Source organism: Phragmites australis, chromosome 6 (genome assembly GCF_958298935.1).
Source record: "Phragmites australis chromosome 6, lpPhrAust1.1, whole genome shotgun sequence".
Classification (NCBI taxonomy): Eukaryota; Viridiplantae; Streptophyta; class Magnoliopsida; order Poales; family Poaceae; genus Phragmites; species Phragmites australis.
Genome location: NC_084926.1, coordinates 5028441 through 5045018, shown reverse-complemented (window position 1 = coordinate 5045018; position 16578 = coordinate 5028441). Strand labels below are relative to the sequence as shown.

The window sequence follows — 16578 nt, the reverse complement described above, 5'->3', positions numbered from 1 at the left end:
AATTTATAACTTTTAACAATTGCTAGTGCCTCAAATAAATTTCTAAAAATCTGAGAAAATTCACTATTATTCTTCTTATATAATGGACTAATTTCTAAAATTATTTTCAGATCTAAGTTATATGGTGAAAAAATAAGTTCTTTGTAATGCTCTATTTGTATGCATTTTTATCATTTCATGTGATATTCTTCTTTTTATTCAATTTGAATTCAAACATTTACACCCTTGACTGTGCAAGAAGTACTGCTCATAGCTCTATTTTTCCCTTCCATCTTCTCTATACAAAACAAAGAACTTCTGTTGCTCTAAAAATCTGGTGATGGACTAATTTCTAAAATTATTTTTAATTTTGTGAATTTGGCTATTACGTTCTCCATCGATCAGGTGCGTCACAGAGCAGCTGGCCACACTACTCAGCTTTAAGCATGAAATGACAATACTCTGCCGCCAGCAGAGCATCTCTGTCGTGACTCACACTTTATACACGAAGTAACCACACGATAGAGCTTTAGGCATGAAATGACAACACTCTGTCGTGCATCAGGCTTTAGACACGAAGTGTCCACATGACTCAGTTTTAACCATCACATGACAACATCTTTGTCATGACTCAAACTTTAGACACGAAAGTGACCACACGATAGAGATTTAATCATAAATTAAATATCAACACCTCTATCTTGACTAAGACTTCAGACACGAAGTGACCACACGATAAAGATTTAAGCATGAAATGATAACTCAGGGGTTCATTTACTGGAAAGTGGAGTCATTTCATGCATGAGTTGTAAATGGCTTTTATAGAGCTACCACAACATATGCATGTGCTTTTATAGACTCAAGCATCTAACTCCATAGGGTGGTTGCTATTGGAGATGGGTTTACTTCACTCGTTTACTTCACTCAATTGTAAATGGCTCAGAGTGGTCTAAAGATAAGAATTGTTGGACTATTGAAGATGGGTTTACTTCACTCGTTTGTATACTGCTAGGATCACTCTTGACTCCGTCTAACCTTTTTCATCATCCGGCATCAAGCCTCCCACTTGCCCCTAATTATCTCGCTATCGATTGCCAAGTCGCACCCATCACCTGCACACTATGAAACAAGCAAACATATTTCTCCCACTTCAAACCATCTCTAGGTTAGCTTAAAACAAAAATCCTTAGTTCAAAGCACATTATGTAGAACTTGAGAACATCATATGCTTCAGTGTGCTCGTTGACTAACACCGGACCATCCGATCAGTATAGCTCATTTCGCATGCTGAAAGTTTTGCTCTCTACAAATATTTGTTCGGTGCAAACTCTGGTGTACACACTCCGATCATAGGAGCATCTGGTGCGTTCAACTTCTCTAGTTCACAAGTTTACAACCTCTCTGCAAATATTTGTCCAGTGAAACCTCCGGTGTTCAATGAAACACACCACCGGACCATCTGATGAGTGTTACTCCTCTGTCCACTGAAAGATCTGTTCTCTGGAAAAATTAGTCTGGTGAGCACTCCTTACCAACATCGAAATATCCAGTGTTCACTTCAAATTTTAGGACCAATCTTTCTGTCCAACAAAAAATACTCTGTTACTCACCATCACCATACACCGGATCATCCGATGATCCTGTCAAATTTTGCCGCCATACAAAAATACTCCTGGTGCTTCCTTTGCTTTCACACACCGACCATCCGGTGCAGCCAAAATTTCAAGCACATGATAATCCGGTGAGGCTAAAATTCCTAAACTTAGATAAAATTATCAGTTCCATTCTTTCTCCAACTTAAATTAGTTATAAACAAGCATCAATAAACACATATTAACTAAGTTCAACTCAACTCGAATATTATTAATAACTCATCACAATCAAACCAAAACACATCTTAATTTGGTTTTTCAGTTTACAGTCCTAGTGTATTTCAACTTCATTACTGTTTGTATTTGCGCTTGGCAACCAAACAGCATCTTAGTCTGGACAGTGCATATACTAACTTAAACCGCTTTCTTTCCTGCGTTACGGCTTTGGCCAGGAGAGTGCAACTACAGTTGTACTGTAACAGATGAGTTCTCGTCTAGCTACAATACAATCTGCATCTACAGTACATGACACACTGGAACTGTAGTCTACAGCGTCGCCGTTCGACGTGTCAGCTACAGAGAGCTACTCGGCAGTCGGTATAGTGGCATGCGACGTCAGGCGTCTGCGGCCTGCAGCCAGCTACCTACATCCGCACGCCGTGGAGTGGAGGGCGGTGCGCCGAAAAATGCAGCGGCGGCCTGTCGTGACCTGCAAAGCTGCAGTGCTGACGAGTGACCACCGGTGGCCACCCGTCAGACGGCCAGACCCCTACCGAGGGCAGCGGCTGAGCGGTATAGTGGTATGCGACGTCAGGCGTCTGCGGCCTGCAGGCATCGTTCGGCAGTTACGTACGCACGCCGTGGAGTGGAGACTGGAGAGCGGTGCGGCGAAAAATGCAGCGGCGGGCGCGGGGCTGCAAGAAGGGCGCATGGCCTCGCCGCGCGCTGCAGCGCAAGCCATGGAATTGCAAGCTGAGTTGCGTACTCTGGCCTCCCTGCTGCGACCTGCAAAGCTGCAATTCTGACGGGTGGCCACGGGCCGGTCTGCTGAGCGTGCCTGCGGAAGCATGGAAACTTAGAGCAGATGTGCAAGAGTTGGATTCCATCCACTAAAGCCGTTAATAAGTTAATGGTTTATCCTATTTTGAATTTTACTTAACTCCAGCTTTGTAGTCCATACGGGCTAATTAAACATATATCTATTATTTAAATGTTAAATAAGCTATCATATTTATTTTAAAATCACAAAATTACCATATTAATTAAAAAAAATTTAAAGGTGATGCAACTGTGGCATATCGATCGGTGGTACAAAGAATCTATCCCTAAAATAACCCTATGTTAACCAAAGAATCTAGGTACCTTGCAAGCACTGTAAGTAACTCAAGTTTTGGGGTCCCAAGTTTTGGGGTCCCAAGTTTCTCAGTAACTTCATTCAGCTGTGCTCATCTTGGGTGCCTTGCACAGCGCGAAGAACAAGAAGGCAAAAGGAGACTCCGTACACTTTCTACGGAACGGAGACTTCACATCAGTTCTCAGATTATCTCCAAACATATTCTCTTTATTTCATTTTATTTCCTTCTCGATTCTCTTTCCCGTTCTATTCTCTTTATTTTCTCTCATCTCCAACAGTTTCTCTTCGAAAGGAATCGTGAAAGGAAAGGAGAGAAAATCTTATCTTAAAGAGAATAACTTTGAAAATCCCTTAGTAACGAGAATCGTAAAGCAAAACTGTTAGAACGTTGAATGAAAAAAAAAATACCTATCGTCTTAAAAAAACGGTTGGTCATGGTCTCAGAACCCTGTACGATCGGTGCTGCTCCACAGTCGCCTGTACTCTCACAGTACCCTTGGCTGTCTCAGAAGGTTAAACAAACAGAACCAATCGAGCGCTTCATCAACAACAAAAAGGGCTACGAGATTCTGAAAAGGGAAGCAGTAAATAAATATCGACCTGCGTACCTGGATTAGTTCATAACTGCCTCACTGAAGAAGAAGATAATTAACTATCCTCTAGATCACCATCTGAGGCCTTGCATGAGAAGACGAGGCCATCATGTAGCCAAAGAAAAACCTGCCGATCGATATGCCACCGCGTATGCACGCATGCGTCGGTCTGGAGACACAGGGCGGCAAGTCATCCTTGGCTACACAGCAGAACGCAACCTCATCCCCGCATGCAAGCCCTCAGATGATCGACATTGCGGCGACTGGCGGTGACGACATCGCCATTGCATGCATGCCTGCATTGCCTATAACAGACGCACACGCAACGAGAGAGAGAGAGAGAGAGAGAGAGAGAGAGAGAGAGAGAGAGAGAGAGAGAGAGAGAGAGAGAGAGAGAAGCTCCCGCTGGGCAATACCGAGAAGCTTCCTCAGTAGAGCCGCTTTATATGTGTGCGCCGTTAGCATGGAGCAGATCAATTGTGCCGCTCATCTTCAGTAGAGCCGCCGATGAGTTCGTATGGCGGACTGGGAGCTGCGGCACTGACAGGTCTACAACTCAAGCCGTAGGCCGTTCATTACGTTTTTCTCGTGAGAGATGCACGCCTACAACATCTGTTGTCTAGGCCACTTTCCAGTGCATGCATGTGAAAACTGTCGTGTTACGGCGGTGCGTCTGCCTCGTCCCAATCACAAGTCGAGACGCGAAGATTCAGTGAAATGAGAAGCTCGGCGTCCATTTTCTTCACAAAGGATTGTAATGTGCACATAAGTTCATCCATTTTGATAGCATTTACCTGCTAACAAATTGGAGATCAGGAAATGAGACCGATCTCGTTCCTAGTATGTATGGTGGATGTAACCACTAACGCCAATACAAGACGAAGTGAATGCTGAATTCTACTTGTCCCGGCCAAGAATAAGCTCGGATCCAAAGAACTTTTCACCCCCTGGTACGCGGGCACGAGACAAGTTTCACATCGATCGCCAGCGGCAAAAGGACTTGCAAGGCAGTAAGCTCTGTAAAATCTGAAGCCATGAACACGAAGGAAGAAGGATCGATCCAATTGGAACTCGAAAAACTAGGGGTAAAGTACTGTATATCAGTACCCTTGCCAAGTCGACACGTGTCACGTCATGTTCAGGGCCAGATGCCGCAGAGCACTGTAGCGCTCAGTCTCCGCGGACGCCTTTTGTCTTTCCCCCCTGTCAGTTTTGATGAAACAGTACGAGAAACACGACAGTGCGGCAGCAGTGTAAGGCCAGGATCCAGCACATGCGATTGTTGGGGGCATTACTGCGGTAGTTCAACCAGCTGAACTTTGATTATTCATGTGTGACAGAGCTGAAGGTTCAACTGCATTATGTTACTCCCTTTAATCGTGGCAAGATCAAACCATAAGTGGCAATGAACTTCTGCAGAAAGATGTGAATTGTTTGCCATGAAAATTGGTAAGAGGAACATACAAGCCAGCATGCATCTCATCTGTAAGGTTTCCTAGTGTTGCAGAACTGCGGATCGTTTAGTATGCTTTAAGACATCACTAGTCACGAATAGACTTGCCTCTGTTGACCATCTAGTCGACAGTATGTAGAAAGTTGAGTTGGAACTCGATCGAGAAGCGTACGCGAGGCATGGCGCTCTGAGTGAATTCAAAGCAGCATATCCATGCACAAGGGTTAGGATATCATTGTGAAATGCACAAAAGCAAGAACTGTCACACACGGCGTTGGCAGTCGGCAAAACGTTTCAGAAACTAAACCTGTCCTTCCACCGAAAGTGATACGCAGATATACACACTTGAAACTGTATGTTTCAATGACCATCTGGTTACACGCTATAACCAATGACGGATCTAGAACCAAATGATTAGGTGTTCTATACATATAACTACTCGTTCAGGTGTTCTATTGGTTTAGATAGAGAGTGTCACATAGAACTAATGTATATAATAGATCTCTGTAAAACGAAAACTACCTGATGTCCTATACACCCCTAACTTCTACATGGGTCCGCCCCTGGCTATAACACATGCAACTGGAATTAGGCCTCATGCGTCAAGACACCATCGTAGCAAGTGAGTTGGTCAACATTGTTTTGCACAAGTTGCTGCTACTCGCCATCAGGCCTTGCTTAGTTACCGGTGTTCAATTTCTCACGCTGCAGTATTTGCCAAATCTATTATATTATTATTTAAGTGTTATAAGGAGCTAACATGATCGCTATCAAAGTCACAAAATTATCATGTTAATCAGAAAAAAAAAACTAATCTAGATCGCTCATTGTTACATACATCTGACGGTCTTAATTAAACCAAAGAGTCCATATCAAATATGATTAATAAATAACTAAATTCAGTATTAAAAATTATAGAAAAATAGCATTTCGAGTTCCACACAGTTTGGGAAGCAATATATATTTATATAAAGAGGCCAAATAAAATAAATTAATAATAATGAGACTAATTTTTTATCAAAATTTATCGTTATAAAATATTACAGTGAGCCTAGCTACGCTATTAATGTGGCCACCTGCTAGTTATCACCAAATCCAAACGAAGATAAACAACACCAAATTACTAGTTGTGAAGTGGATCCCAATTCGTACAAAGAGAAGCCCAGGAATTAATGGGCTCGGCCTGCTCGAACATGTACGGAGTTATGGGGCATTGGTCTCGAGTCTGGCATGGTGGGCCTTCAAATTAAACTGAGATACATTTTTGGAGTCAGGGTACGTAGTTTTTGTGCGCTTCGGATTAGTCGGGGAAGGTACGCTTTCAGAATCGGGTTACGTAGTTTTCGGGTGCTCCGGATTAATCAGAGAAGCGAGAGAGACCTTGACATGCCGTGCCTGGCCGTGCTCCCGCCGGTGGCCCGCCCTGGCCGAAGGCCACTTTCCACCTCAATATCCCGCTGTGGACGCACCCTCTCCGCCCTCTCTCGCCGCTACCACTACGGCTGGCGGCACCTCCTAGGGGCCTAATCTATCGCCACTGTTAAGCCCCGTGTGAGCAAGAACTCAACAATCTAATTGGAAGCACAATAATTCGTGGACTGGAACGGATCAGAATGAATAGATCACCATGGCGGTGTGAGAGAACTAGCTACAACCCTAAAAACTACAAGAAGAACACTAGAGAGCAATTCCTTCTTGTCTTCTCCTTTCTCCAACCAATCCATTTTAACGGTTTACACTGCTCAACAAAGATCCAAATTATAGCAAACGGGAGTAAAAGAAAATGTAACAGTAAATCCAAAAACGGTTAAATGGAAGAACAGTCCCCTCCATTCAGAGCTTCGCGCCCATTTGCAGTCGATGGATTTAAAACGGACGCCTAAGATTTTCCGATACCGGTTCACTCTTCCTTCCCGCTCTAGACAGCCAGAACACCTGATGAATTCTAACAAAATTGAATTTTTCAGTCCTAACAACTTCCCTTCCTTGAAATAATCCTTGTCCTCAATGATTGAACTTGGGAAATACCTTCTGGATGTATTAGCATCCTCCCAGGTAGCTTCATCAGCAGCAAGGTTCTCCCACTGTACCAGCCACTAAACAACTGCTTCAATGTTCCTTGGAATGATCCTCCTTTCCAATACTTTCAATGGTTCAGTTTTGATCTTCCCATCAGTTGTCGCTAGTGATAAATTCAGTAAAGGTACAGCTCTTGCTCCCACATGCTTCTTCAGTTAATTGATGCTGAAGATAGGGTGTATACCAACATCTTTAGGCAATAGCAATTTATAAGCTACCTGACCAATTTTCTGAATGATCTTGTATGGCCCATAGAATTTTGATCTCAGCTTAATAGCTCCCCTCAAGCCAAAAGCATTCAACCTATCGCGCTGCATTTTCAAGTATACCATGTCCCCTTCTTTTCTTATCTGCAAATATACTTCATCCTCTCTTGGGCTTGAGTTAAGTTCTCCTTCAACTCTTTAAGCATATTTTCTTTATCTTCCACTGTCACTCTTGCTTCATCAGAAATATTACAAGGAATAGATAACTCACCAATCTGAGGTGGTGCATATTAATAAAGGGCTTGAAATGGGGTAGTCTTGAGGGAAGTATGAAGAGGTGTGTTATACACCACCACTCAGCCATAATAAGCCATCTCAGCCAGTCCCTTGGATCCTAAAATGCCATGATTCTCAAATAATTTTCTAAACATTGGTTTACCTTTTCAGTTTAACCATCAGTTTGTGGGTGATAGGATGTGCTAAACCTAAGAGAGACTCCTGCTGATTTGAAAATCTCTTGAAAAAGTTTGCTAATGAAAACTCTATCCTTATTAGTCACAATTACCAATGGAAATCCATGTAACATGAAGATTTGATCCATAAACAATTGTACCGCTTGCTGGATAGTGTAAGGGTGGGATAATGCAATAAAGTGTGCATACTTGGTAAAATTATCAATTACCACAAGGATCACATCTTTACCTTTCACTTTTAGTAGACCTTCAATGAAGTCCATGCTTATATGGGTCCAGGCCATGTCAGGGACTTCTAAAGGACTGAATAAGCCAGGGATATGTATATTTTTAGACTTGGTGATTTGGCAAGTGGGACATTCCTCCACCATTTGCTCCACTTCTGTTTTCATTTTAGGCCAAATGAAAATCCTCTTGATTCTATGATATGTTGCTCTTTTGCCAGAATGACCACCAATAGCTAATGAATGAAGAGAATGTAGTAGTTTGGACCTCAAATCAGTCACATTTCCTACATAAACTCTTCCCTTGTACCTCAGCAAGCCTGTTGCTACTGAATATACTCTCAATGGATCATCTTCCCCATTAAGCTTCTCAATGATCTACTGGTAATAATTATCTCCAACACAGATACTTTTAATATCATCCACCCATTCAGGTTGTAGCACTGTGATAGCCAAACAACTCTCTTCAAGGATCAGCTCTGGAAATTCTAGATAGGGCATATGCAAATATATTCTCTTTCCCTCTTCTGTGTTCTATCTTATAATCATACTCCATTAGCTTGAGAAAAAATTTATGTTGAATACCATCTGTTAGTTTCTAGGTAGAAATATACTTCAGACTCTCTTGACCAGTCCTTATAATTATAGTGCTTCCCAACAGATAATGCCTCCACTTCTTCAATGCTTCAATGATTGCCATAGCTTCCTTTTTATAGATAGATTGTGCTTTAGCCCTATTACTAAGTGACTTGTTGTGATAAGCAATAGGTTTACCTGATTGCATAAGCACAACTCCTATCCCGGTGCCACTTGCATTAGTTTCCAACACAAAGTGCTATGTGAAATCAGGCAAGACCATCACTGGACAGGTTGTCATGATCCTTTTGAGGTATTCAAATGTGATGGTGTGAACTTCTTGCCATATGAATGCATTTTTCTTCAATAGATCATACAGTGGCCTGCAAATTTTCTCATAATCCTTAACAAACCTCCTGTAGTAACCAGTAAGTCCAAGGAATCCTCTCAGCTGAGATATATTTTCAGATTTTAGCCAATGTAAGACATCTTCGATCTTCTTAGGATCAGTTGACACACCTCTTTCATCAATTATATGTCCAAGATACTCAACTTGAGGTTATCCAAAGGAGCATTTACTCAGTTTGACAAATAGCTTCTCCCTTCTCAACACATCAAGAACATACCTCAAGTGTATCAAGTGTTCATTCAGGTCTTCGCTATAAACCAAGATATCATCAAAAAAACACTAGCGCATACTTGCTGATCATATTAGAAAACACTTGATTCATGAGTGATTGGAAGGTTACAGGAGCATTGGTAAGCCGAAATGGCATGACAATATACTCATAATGTCCTAAATGTGTCCTAAAGGCAGTTTTAGAAATATCCTCCTCAGCAATTCTGATGTGATGAAACCCAGATCTCAGATCAATCTTTGAAAATGTTTTGGCACCATGCAATTCATTCAAAATATCATCTATTATTGTCATAGAAAACGTATTTTTGACTATAAGTGAGTTTAGATGTCTATAATCAATGCACATCCTTCATGACCTATCCTTTTTCCTTACCATCACTGCTGGAGAAGAGTAGGGACTAATGCTTGGCATAATTTCTTGAGTTGCTAACATTTGCTTAATTATGTCTTCTGTGGCCTGTCTTTGTTGATGAAGAACTCTATATGGTCTTAGATTTGGTGGTTCCACTCCAGTTTTGAGGTGAATGGCATGACCACAACTCCTTCTAGGAGGTAAACCTTCGAGCTCTTCAAATATGTCAGGATAGTGCTTTAATAGTTCTTCTATCTCTTTAGGGACAAACAAGTTTCTTTCCTCCTCCAGTTCCTAGATGTGCCTCACTTGAATTATGTATCGCATTACCCCCTTTCTGCACATCTTTTGTAACCTTTTTGCATTGATCAAATATTTGTCACTAGGGACAGTAAAATCTGGGAATACAATCTGTTGTCTGTTTTTGGTGCTTGTGAGAAATCTCTTCTGGAGATCAAACCCAATAGGACTATGGTCATATATCCAATCCCCACCTAAAATCACATCATAGTTGTTTAGCTTGAGAAGCCTGAATGTATTGCAGAAATTCACATCACCAATAAAATAGGACATGTATGATATTATTGCATCAGTCAACAGTTCTCCTCCTCCTGCTACTACCACTTTCTTAACTGCCTTATAGTTTAACTTAAAGCCACTTTTAAGAGAAAAATCATAATCAATAAAAGAGTGTGTACTCCCACTATCCACCAAGGCTATAGCTCTTTTATCCTCCATCATTAGAATCAGAGAAAATGCCATAGCATCATAAGTTCCATTCGTAGCTTTCAGTGAAATATGCATGAGTTGCTCAGGAGTATCTTCTTGCTTATTCACATTTCTATCTCCTTGATTCAAACTCCCAGAAGAAGTAATAACACTTGGTGCAAGAGTGGGTACCAAAGCTGGGGTTGAATCTGTGATTACCTGAGCATTCAGAGCAGATGAGATACCCATATGGACAGGAGTAGTAGAACCCATGCTCACACTTGCTTGGTTCAGATGCGCCTGAAGAATAGGATCTGAACCCATAGAAATCAAAAGTTGCTTGATCTCAGATAACTCACCCTTCAATGCATGCATCTCTCCCTTCATCGACTTGAGTTCAGCAATATCTCCCCTGATCTGCTGGATCCCGTGATTCATAGCTTCTTCATCACTTGAACCCATTTCTACTTAAAAATTTTGTGCACACGTCCTTACCATCCACTGGTTCCCGAGGTCAACTAAGGACAATCTCTCACCCTTTTGCCTCGATCAACCCTTCTGCCCCCTTGAATCAGAGATCGACCAAGTAATTTTACACGTAGACAAGCCGTGAACCCGAGTCTGAATCTGATTCACCGTTGTCACCACCTATCTGAATATTTGTCACTGATGTTGGGATTTCACATAGCAAATCGCAAGCGATCACTGAAATCTGCGCCAACACAAACTCCAAACCAAATTTCCGAGGATGAGCAGGGACTCAACAATCTAATTGGAAGCACATGGATTCGTGGACTGGAACGGATCAGAATGAACATATCGTCATGGTGGCATGAGAGAACTTGCTAGAACCCTAAAAACTATTGGAAGAACACCAGAGAGCAATTCCATTTTTCTCTTCTTCTTCCTCCAATCAATCCATTTTAATGGCTTACAAAGCTCAATAAAGATTCGAATTACAGTAAACGGGAGTAAAAGTAGAAGTAACAGTAAATCCGAAAACGGTTAAACGGAAGAACGTCCCCTCCATTTAGAGCTTGGCACCCATTTGCAGCTGATGGATTTAAAACGGACGCCTGAGATCTTCTGATACCGGTTCACTTTGCTTCCCGCGCTAGACAGCAAGAAAACCTGATGAACTCTGACTAAACTGATTTTTTCAGTCCTGACAGCCGCTCTCCTCCCTCTCCTCACCGCTCCTTGCCCCGCCGCCCTGCCCGTCGACCCCGACGTGAGCTCCTTCACGGCTCCTCGTGCGCCTTCATCTACATGTGGAGCCAATCCGATTGCCTCCTAAGTCCTAACCTCTTTTCCTTTGCTTGGCTGGGCAGGTGATGCTTCAGCGAGTACATCCGTCGCGGCCGAACTGATACGAGGAGTTCTATGCCACGGCCATGGACCAAGGCATGAGGTCATACGAAGCCGAGGTACTCTAATTTTGATTCGACTCCCAATTTAAGCTTCTACATATGCTCAAGGTTAAGCTTCTAAGCTCGACTTTTGAGAATATAGGTTTGCATCCGTATCATGTCTTCAGAGAGCAGAACTAGCAATTGGATGGCTCACTGGATACTGTTCAGACTGCGCGTAATTCCACTGTTAAATTGGCATATGTGACATCTATTGCCGCTTCGGCTACTATTCTGAGTAATCCGATGTAGTTTGATGTCCTGAACTTGTTATCTGTTTCAATATCTGGGTTTTGGTCTGATAAATACTATCGCAGACAAGGTAATCACTTCGGATATTGCTGTATTACTTGTCAATGCCCACGATTAATAATTCCACTTTTGCCGTTTCAAACTAGTAAAGAATAACCCGGAAAAAAATAGTGAAGACTAAAAATACATGAATACTGGACTAGAGATGTCATATTCATGATATGTTACATACAAAAAGATGAGATAAGCATTTGGGATATTGTTGCTAAACTCGTTAATGTCCACGATTAGTAACTCAATTTATTCAATCTCAAGGATTAATAGAAGTTCATGAATACTGCAATAACGATTTCATATTCATTGACTGCTATACTATCACTAAATGTTCCACTTCGTGAAGATTGCAGGTTGCAGGATATAAAGCAAAGCTCTTTTCTCAACTCTCGGCTGCAGGAAAGAACATTTTGGAGCTCGGTGTTGGAACGGGTCCTAACTTCAAGTATCATACAGGCGACAATGGCGTTAGTGTTATTGGGGTGGATCCTAACAAGCACATGGAGGATTATGCCAGAACAGCTGCAGTATCTGCAGGACTTCCACCATCAAGCTTGACTTTCAAAAGAGGGGTATGGTGTTGTCTGTTGTTGCATTGTGAACTGTATTTTCCTGTTAGTACGAGAACTGCACTTGATGCACAATTCTATTTAGGTTGCTGAAGGTTTGCCAGCAGAAGACAATACCATGGATGTGGTGATTGGCACCTTAGTATTGTGTTCTGTAAATAACATCGACATGGCACTGAGAGGTAATACTTGCCATTCTTCTCTTTGTATTGACCTATAATTTAAAACGTGTGAACTTGGCGTAGTGAAGTACTGGTTGCATCTGATGTCTTGTTGAAACTTCAAACATGTCAGTATGATTGCCGGTCAGGAAAAAAAGAACCAGTACATTGTGACTTATGATGTATGACTGCATGTGTTTGCAGGCTATGAGGACTCAGACAACACACTTAAGCAGTCTTTTTTTTTTACATTCTTCATTCTTGTTAAACTTTGATTGCAACGATACAGAAATGCAAATCAAATTTACCCAGCTGTGGCTGAATGGCTGTTGTCTACAAAATTAATCTTTGATTCATAGCTGATTCTTTCTAGTAACCTTTGGTACTCGAGCATGGGTTGAGGTTTGACCTCAATGGGGAAACAGAACACCTAACAACTCTTCACATACCAAGAATTATGAGATCACTCCTTCCATTCTACGGTTAACCGTTGTGTTTCCTTCTGCACCCTTCTATTTCATTATACCACATTCGCTAATAGCAGAATTCCCTCGAGAACTTCATTTTCTACCTGAATAACTTAGGACCATTATTTTTGTGCAGAAATAAAGAGAGTCCTTAAGCCTGGTGGTCTCTACCTTTTCATTGAGCATGTCGGTGCACCAGGTACTCCAGATTTAACATCAACTGTTATATACTGTCTCTCTTTTTTTCAGTGGAAACTGGAACCACTTATACATGATGATTGATCATTCTTTTCTGCTCGAAAACTTGTAGTGTTCCACATTATTGACTCCCTTGTTTTTTCTTGCGATGTAGATAGTTCGTTGCTCCGGTTTGTGCAAGGCACCCTTGATCCGTTGCAGCAATTGGTGGCTGACGGGTGCCACCTCACTCGTAAAACTGAAGAAAACATCAGAAATGTTGTGTTCTCGAGCCTGAGCCTGGAGAATGTCCGACTCTCAAATGCATACATCATTAGCCCTCATGTTTATGGCGTAGCCTGCAAGTGAAGCTTTCCTCAATCTTTGAAATCGTTGTAAATGTTGTATCTTCCATCTATAAAGCTTCTACTGATATTTCAAGGAGAATGGCACTGTCAGCAGCACTGCTTTGTCTACCTCTTGTACTGCCCGTGTTGGGCTTGATTTGTTTAGACTTGAAATTGCTGGAGTTGTGGAGACCCGAGTGCTGAGGTGCGCATGGGCTCATTGGAGTTAAGATTCATTGTAGGCTAGTTTTAAGTCCAGACTTGAGTGAACTTATGTTGAATGGGTCTCCTGCCCCGGATCGATCTACTCTCTGCTCCATTTGCAGGCGTTGGGGTTTAATGGCGTTCATCAGTGCAACGAAGGGGCACAGACAGTTCTGTCTGTCTGCGTGAGCCAGCAGCCAGCATTCACTCGAGCGAGGTGGTGGCCGGCGACGGCGAGGGTCCCGCGAGGCTGCAAACGTCCTCTCGCCGTCTCACGCCGCACGACACTTGCGCGTTTCGCTGCGTCGTCTGGTATCCCTACTCTTGGAGGCATTCCATGTGCCTCAGATACAGCTACGCCGATGGCTTTGGACCGCGCCCGTGTCCTCGGGACGTGGCCTCGCGCCACAGGGCTCCGTTTAGCTATATATATATATATATATATATATATATATATATATATATATATATATATATATATATATATATATATATATATATATATATATATATATATAATAGGACACATATTCTATACTCCTAGGAGTATGTACTCCCATATGCAATATACCACCTAAACAAATACTTTATACTCTTTTATCATTTTTAGTATACTCTAATACTAATTCTAAGATACTCCAATATGAGTTGTATGAAAAAAAATTTAATGTTAGCCTTTCATTTTTGCTATATACTCTTTTTTATACATAAAAGAAGTATATACGCAAATTAAGATAAAAATCATGAAATTTCATAAAAAAATTCGTGGGATTTGTATTGTAGTATCTTATAATTACTAATGAAGTATATTTAAAGTGATAAAGAAGTATAACACACGTGTAAAAGTGGTATATGAGAGGTGGGAATACATACACCCAGGAGTACATACTAGTTTTCCTATATATATATATATATGTTTTTTAAGGCGTAGCGTATATTTTGTATGGGTAGAAGTAGGCTACGTGGATGCAATAATTTTGGGAAAAAAAAGAGTGTTCGTAGATACAATGACTCTACACTTGCGGATGTAATTAACATGTGAAATTGTTTGATTATCTGTATAGACGAATTTAGTGACCTTGCATATAAGACTAATGAGTGGACTCATTATAGCACTATAGCAAATACAATATATTCATCAGACCAGATTTAATAGAGAAGCTCGATTTGGACATATCCATTGGACCAGACCAGAATGGTACATGCCGATAACCAAACGATGTTCTTCACGGGAATATATGCACAGACAAAGGCAGAATGCTTCTGATGCGAGCAATCAAACAAGCCCTTATAGCCCAACCCATATATGGAGCGGATCCGCATACATATAGCATATATCTTATACTTTTATTCTTGTTTCGTATAAAAAAAGTTAACTTGAAGATATTATGTTTGAAACACTGACGTTTATAAGTTAGCTTTAACCTATTTAAACTAGCAAGATGATATTAAATCTATCACATCGAAATATTTAGGACACACGGGTCGAATAAAAAAAAATATTAATAAACCGGGGTATTACACTCTCGCTTCTGCAAAAGTGCGCAACAACCCGACTGCTTATGGTATGCTTTGGTTCTTTACATATTTCTCATCCTGATCTAGCGGATGTGTAGAATCTCGAAAAGAAATCTATTTATTGTCTGCATACACTGTTATAGGCTGATCTGACGGATGCAAATATACTACATCATCCTGAGCCAAGAGTGAGCTTCACCCCATAAACTGACCTAGCAGATACAGATAGACCCACTTATCAATGTCACAAAATCAACTTTATACAAGTAACCAGTTACAATCTTAATTCTTACATTCATTCATATGATCTCAAATTCAGTAAAACAATAATAAATTCATTACAACTTATCTGAATAGATTAACTAACCAAACAATTTTTCTTTCAACAAATATAATTTAACTTAACTTTCTTTTACGATATAGCTCTACGAAATCCGGTTGGAAAAATCAAACTCACCATTACACTTCTGCTGTGTAACTGTATTTTTGACCACGCACACCTGAAACGATCGATCATCAATGGGAGCTTGAATTTGTGGAATCCGCGAAAAAGAGATTTGCTTGCTACTCTTAAGAGAGTAGCAGTATTTTTCTCTTCCGGGAGTTAGCTGTTTTACACGTTTCAAACCCTAGAAATCTGCTCCAATTTGTGGGTAAGGTGCTGTTCGCCCGTGTGTTTTCGCCATCAGAATCTGGAGGAGGTATCTGCCGTCTGCGTGCGTTGGACCAACGATCTTCTGCAGGACTATGGCATGCACGGCGCTGTGCTGGCGGCCAGTGGGAGCATGTGCTCCTTCATTGCTGGCTGCCTGTCTTGCTGCTTCTTGCAGAATCTGACGGGTTGAAGAAAAGCAGCCCTACTCACGCTGCAGCTCCTGTGCGTTTAGGGCCAGTGGGAGCAACTGAGACTGAGGTGTAGACCAGTACTAACGGTAAAACATAAAAAGAAATGTGTTAAGTCAGTGACAGGTACTGGAGTACGTAATTTGAGGCCAAAGTTCAGCTACAACCCAGATACTGAAAGGAAATAAAAACTACGGCTGGTGTTAGATAATGCTGGTTTATTCAACACTCATGGTGAGTCAGGAGGGGTTGTTTTTACAGGAAGCAAAACATGAAAGCGGGACCTCAAACCTTGACTGCCGTGTTGTGGTGCATCCTGGCAAAGGCAAATTGAAGTCTGTACCAACC

The 16578-nt window shown here is 41.4% G+C and overlaps 1 pseudogene; it reads left to right on the top strand.

The window, feature by feature from the left end:
* The first annotated feature begins 6357 nt into the window (after positions 1 to 6357).
* Positions 6358 to 13687, top strand: LOC133921251 (uncharacterized; annotated as a pseudogene).
* The last annotated feature ends 2891 nt before the right edge of the window (positions 13688 to 16578 follow it).